Source organism: Camellia sinensis, chromosome 10 (assembly GCF_055761805.1).
Source record: "Camellia sinensis isolate YWXY chromosome 10, ASM5576180v1, whole genome shotgun sequence".
NCBI lineage: Eukaryota > Viridiplantae > Streptophyta > Magnoliopsida > Ericales > Theaceae > Camellia > Camellia sinensis.
In genome coordinates this window covers 97,297,911-97,304,570 of record NC_138970.1, presented here as the reverse complement: position 1 = coordinate 97,304,570, position 6,660 = coordinate 97,297,911, and the positions used below count along the sequence as shown (strand labels likewise).

General features: G+C 34.4%; 1 pseudogene; it reads right to left on the bottom strand.

Annotated features, from left to right (window-relative positions):
* Window positions 1-1,986: 1,986 nt before the first annotated feature.
* Window positions 1,987-5,773, bottom strand: LOC114278883 (uncharacterized; annotated as a pseudogene).
* Between the last annotated feature and the right edge of the window lie 887 nt (window positions 5,774-6,660).

The following is a 6,660-nucleotide window of genomic DNA, read 5'->3' as shown; positions in this document are numbered from 1 at the left end:
TATTTTTCACTATAATATAACAACACCTCTACCAAGGGCATAAGGGTTCATTTTTAAAACATTCACAACGCTTATGTTCTAACTATTTCTTTACTTCTCCATATTATTGTCAAGTCTTCAAACTTAATTTTTCGCATCACATTGACTTTCAATTACCACCCAAGTCTGTAAATTAAATCCCTAACACTAATTTCTTTGATATAACTCCTTCATATAACCACGTCATATTTCATAATCACCCATTTATCATTGTTCACATTCATCTTAACCCAACATAGACTTAACACAATTTAACATAACTCAATGCAATTTCAATATAACACAATAACATTCTTAAATATTCACTTCATCATTTTATCACAAATCTTATATAATCCATATCATTAACAATTCATTTACCCAAATTTGGTTTCATATTATAACATAATTTGTAAGATCAACAATAAAAATTCAATCGCAACTTTTACATAAATTTTCAAACAGTTCCAAAATTCAATTAAACTTGTATATGTGCAATTTAACACCTCAATTTCATAATACTACTTTCAATTTAAGCAAAATCGTCATCTATCTTCATGAACCAAACTAGGGTTTTTAAGAAAAATTAAAGATTTTCATAAAATCACATTTTTATTTTAATTCTCCTATTGATTATACACCCAAATTCATAACCCAAAATCATAACCCAACAAATAAACCTCAATACTTCAAACCCTAGACCCCCAATCTCATGATTTATCACAATATGCTTAAAAGCATAATTTTTGTATTTATATAAAGAAAATACCACAAATCTATCTATAAATGAGAGTATTGAAGAAGAACTAGAAACCCCTACCTCAAAGACCAAGCAAAGAAGCTAGATCAAGACCATCCTTTCAAAAATCCAAAATCCAATCCGTTCAAAATGTTGAGCTTCATGTATTCTTCACTTTTTGATGAGAGAACTTGGCCAAATCTTTGAGAAAGGGAAGGTATTTGGGCCAAAATCTATGGTTTTTCGGACTTAGGATAAGAGGAAGTAAGAGAGAAAAGAAAAGTGGACAGAATGATCTAGAAAATCACTTTTTAAGCTGCTGAATTAGCGCAGTCCACTTGAGCGCCACTTTCTGCGCTCGAGCGCACTTGCTTCCAACACAGATACTAAAACTTTAAACGGGCATAACTCACTCATCCGGACTCCGTTTTAGGTCGTTCTTGTGTCCAAATCGAAGCCCCGAAAACAAGATTTCCAATGGCCATGGCCTCATAGCCAAATTCAAAGTGTGGAAAGAGAAAGGGGCAAAAGAGTGATGGTTGTTCGTAGGAAAATTACCTGAGTCAAAGTGTTTGGTCCAATCTTACTTTGCCATAATGTTACCACTTCGATCAATAACCCAAAATAAAACAAGGAGGCTCCAAACACAACAATAAAAATGTCAAGAGCAATCCCACTGGTCCCAGAAATTCAAACTCAACCTGGCAAACCGCTTGAGCGTCCAATCTTACGCTCGAGCAAATAGACCAACAAAGTCGACTGCTTGAGCGACCACTTCTGCACTCGAGCAGAAATTCACAACTCTTAGAATCTCAATCAGACTGCAAAAGTACTGGGAGCCACACAAGACTGCTTGAGCGTCAACACTTGTGCTTGAGCAGTTCTGGAGTGTTACCCTACAAATGCCTGAAGTATTTTAAACTTGCGCAACAGATAGTAACAAAAATAAATAAATATTCATGGTAAGTTCCAATTTTCAATCCAAATTGATAAACAACCGAGTAAATGAGGCTAAAATTCATAACATCTCACCATTTTAAACCTCTCTAGTGCGTAAAAAATGCTAATCGACTAGGTGAAAAACTTCAACCATATGCAACAAAATTTGACTAATCACACTACCTCGTGATAATATTTCCAAAAAAATCACTAACCTCACCTCATAAACATTAGACAATGGGTATGAAAATTTTGAACATAAAGTAGCTACTAATTGTTGCATAGTAAAACTAGTCCTCCTCCATTTCAGAAATGGCTTCATTCAAAACTTTACGAAGTTCTTTCACTCTTTGTCATGTTAATGCCATACAGTCCTGCAATTATAACACCGTTCCTCATTAGTAGACAACACTGAATTCATTTGTGTTTTCATATGGTGTCTTACTGAGAGCACTATATACATACTCTGTACTAGAAGTTTAAAAGTCAAGTCAAAACATTATTTTAGTGGGAAAGAAGTTTTTATAATCCTATTATCAATTTATCATTTCCGAATTGGATAAAAGAAACCATTTTAGTTTAAATGCATTTTCTAAGGTTCTAGCTTTGAAAGAAATGCCTTTTTCTTACATCAAACCCTTTTTATACTCCAAACAACTTCAATGCAGTACACGAAACTTGGGTTGTGTTTGGATCAAGAATTGAAGTATAGATTTATGGAGGGAAAGGAAAAGTCAATAAAATTTAGCTTTTTGTTTCATTCACTTCTCCCTTTCTTTTTCCTTTCCCTCCACAGATATCTCCCCAAATTGTTGAACCAAATGCAGCCTTAGATTACATTCAAACACCTAAAAATTTCTAAAATTCTAGGGTTCCCTACAAATTGTGGAGTTAACAGTTTGGAACATACAGCCATATATTAGGATATTTGGCGGAGTCTCGACAAACATGGCATTTTAGAATTTCATCTCACACCAAAATCTGGACTTAAAAAAGTGAAAACAAACCTGGATGGCTAATGTGTATGCAAGAACTGGTCCCCCGGGCTTGTTGAGAGACACTAGATGAAAAGATGAATCCAATACCACAGTAACAAGAGTTTCCATGATGGACTCTTCCTCAGTTGTAGGGTATGCCAGAATGTAATTTTTGTGAAGTATGCATGTCAAAAAGAATGGGACCCTACTCAGCTTCAGCTTCCTCTTCCCTTTATTGACCAGCTCATATTTCAACTTGCCTCCATCTTCCTCAGAAACAACTACTACTCTTCCATCATCATTCAGAGAAACTACTGGGATTTGCACTGCAAGACAAAAATTCAATGGTAAATAAACTGTTGGAATCAGAGGTGCTTTATCAAACATGACAATATGCTTTCAACAAAAACACAAATGCAGAACAATACCTATTCACCCAGATTATGTTGAAATTTTGATAAGAATCTACCAAATACAAGAATGATTTTGTATACAAAAACAAAATAATATTAATTTTGATAGGAATCTATCAAATATAGTAATAATGTTGTAAACAAAAGCAAAAGAACATTGTCTACTTTTTGCCCTCTTTTTAAGCCAAGTTGAGCATCATCAAACATTGTAACGAAAATCCATTGTGCATGCGTGTACTAACTACTCACCTTGATACTATAAAATCATGAAAAGCACTATAACAAGCATATCTCACTCAGACACCACCAACTATATCAAACAAGAAAATATCCTTTGAGCAAGCAAATTGTGAGTGACAGTGACACAAGACAACCATTCCTGCTATGCTAATTTTGCTCTTCATTATGGCTTGAAATTTTTGACTTATACCCTTGTGCTCCTATTCAATCTGGTTTTGTTACACATCGAGCCCCATAGTATTCAAGTACACATTTAGATCAAAAGGTCTAGCATCTGTTGGGCATGTGAAACTCCTCCTTGTTGAAGCTAGAACAGATGCAACAAAGCTTGTTGATTATGATGCAGGCCTTGTGGGGCAAATCTCTTTGCATAGCCTGCCTAAGTTTGGAGCCAGTAGGATTATATGGAAACCAAAAAAATTTATTTGGGGTGTTGCTTGTTGGCCACCACCAGCACTAAATTAAGGCAAGCACAGGAAGAATGATAGAAATGTAAATGGTGCATATATCTTACAATGAGAGAAGGCAACAACTGCTGCAAGTTATGCAGCATCAAAAAGAGCACCATCAGCATCCAAATAGTATATGTCCTGCAAGAATAAAATAAATGTTGTCCTTGCCCAATAAAGAAACAAATGAGCAGTGACATCCATTTTTAATGACACCACAAGCTAAGAACATTATATGGTCAGTAACCACAATGTTGAAGGCCATCTATTATTGGATATACACAATTCATATTGAAGAGCTCAAGATCAAAAGTCAAATAAAGAACATGTTTCAATTTATATAAATGAAATAGAGAGTTCTTGTCTCCAAAAACATTACTAGGTAGGCCATCCAAGCAGCTTTCCCATTGACCAAGGATAGCTCCTTGAAGTTAATCATTCCCGAACTACAACCACCCAAATAGTTAGTCAGCTAAACACATACGTATTAAATAACTAACAAAGTGTTCCAAGTATAGGTGTAAGATCATCAAAAGTTTGTAATCATCTGTGTTGAGTATATCATTGCACTAAACATCACATGCGCAGTGAGACAGTTCATGAAATTTCAATCCTTTATTTTGTTAGGTGCATTACAAGACTACATGACTGATAGTATTTTGAAGTTTGAAGTCAATAGAACTTCCACCCATGCAAATGTGTAAGCTTTTGCCAAAAATACTCCTTATACTATAGGACAAAATCTCGTAAACAAGTTACAATAAGCACGCACACAATCAAAATTTTGGAAGATAAATGACTAAATTGCGTTTGACACATATATGTACACACTGCACAGCATACAAGATTCACAAATGGAATATTCTTTGAACTCTGAAGATACACATCCTTTATGAGTGCTTCCAAAGGCAAGATTGATAAAATAATATAAAAAATTCAATAATTAGCATCTCTCATAATTTAGAAACTTCGTAACAGAACAACATCACAGCAATGAGACGGCTTTTTTTTTTCTTTCTCTATTTTTATTTTATTTTTATTTTTTTAAATTCTTTGGGAGAAGGGGAGTAAACCAAAGAATAACATAGAAATAATCATGATGACATGCCTCAAGATAGTGTCCAATAACTACTTCGATATAACTGGTGCTACATCAGCTGGCCTGCCAGGCCTAACAATAAGAGAACAAATTGAAGGCATGTGGAAATCAATAACTGTAAACAACAAAATATCACGCATTGGCACCCCATGTATAAATGTGAAAAGGGAACAAAAAGAAAAGAAAATATGCAATTAATGGTTCTTAACCTATGCAGCCCTTATCTGGTGACTCTGTGGTAGGTGTCATGATTTCCATTTTAATGGCAGCCAACAAGGTCTACACAAAGACAAAAGACTTGAGAGTCCAACTTAGTAAATACAACACAGAAAACTAATATTTTCTTAGATATATATAAAAACACATTTAAAACCAAAATTTTATGTAAACAACTTATCTCAACTCAAGAAACCTCATTCATCACTTCTTTTCTTTTCTTTTTCTTTTTTCTTTTTTCTTTTTTTTTTGTTTTTTGTTTTTTGTGTATAAGTGGGTGTTTGTAGGTGGATGAGTGAATGGGTGTGGATGTGACAGTGTGAGAGCATGAGAGATAAAGAGAATAGGCAAGGGCATAAAGCACTAACAATGAAACCTATCTTTGCTAAAGCTGACCCATCAGCAGAAGCAACAGCTCCTAGATTACAAACAGTTCAACTCAAGTAAGGACATGAACCTAGCAAACCCCAAATTAGAGGCAAAAAGTGTGAGTTTCCAATAAATAAAATACAAATGAACAAACCAAGAGCAAGTGTTATATCTCTAGCTTTCCCAAGTTTCCTAGTATCAGGGCGAATGGATTCAAGTAGTTGATGCTCATGAAAGCGTAGAGGAAAGAGGCCCCTGAAAGCATCCACCTCCATCTCTGATGACAAATCGCCAAAGGCATTCGCAGAACTCATTCCCTTTTGTTCTCTTGTCTGTGAACAAGACCTCTAACCTTCAAAATAGAAAGCAGAGAGACAAATACGAACAAATGGAGCACCTTATCGGTGTGTTTGCAGTTTAGCAACACAATGACTTGTTCGAAAAATAAATTATAGCCACATAATTAAACCCATTACAACAAAATTAAGGTGAGAAAAAATCATGTCAGAAGAACAACCTACTCAGATAAAACTTCACAAACAAAAGCCGGAAAAAAAAAAATAGAACAAAACAAGTTACATGACAATAGAAATATAATAAACAAGGCAAAATGAATATTATTTCTTTCTTAATCAAATGCATAACCATCAAGAAGTTGAAAAAAGCAAAGTCAAGTACCCAGTCAGCAGCAACCCAGAACCGAACGACCTAATTCAGTTCTTGAATCAAATGAGAACCAAACTGACCACAAAGTGTAATTAAGCCACAGACACAACATTTGGTAAAACTTGTTTATTTTTGCTTTAATTGTTTGTTGTCCTATGTTTTTATTATTATACAGTAAATTAATATGGATCCTAATGCAAATTTTGGTGAGTTTTTATCAATGTTGATGAATATACTAGTAATGCACCACAATACAATCACAATGTAATTTTGTAGGAATCAATTGATTCTCCTTCCCCCCATATTGGATCATCATCATAATCTACAGGTTCTAGTGTTTGCAAGTATTTTCAAAGAATAAATACAACTGTTCCTAGCAAAACCTAAATTGTGTACCATATGTCTTGGTGCAATTTCAAAAGGTCAAAATACATTTTCACAGAATATAGATCCTTGCAATGGTGGATATTCGAGGCATTTCGGTTTTAATTCTTCTATTATTTTCAACAAAAGCTTCTACAAAGACTATAGAGAG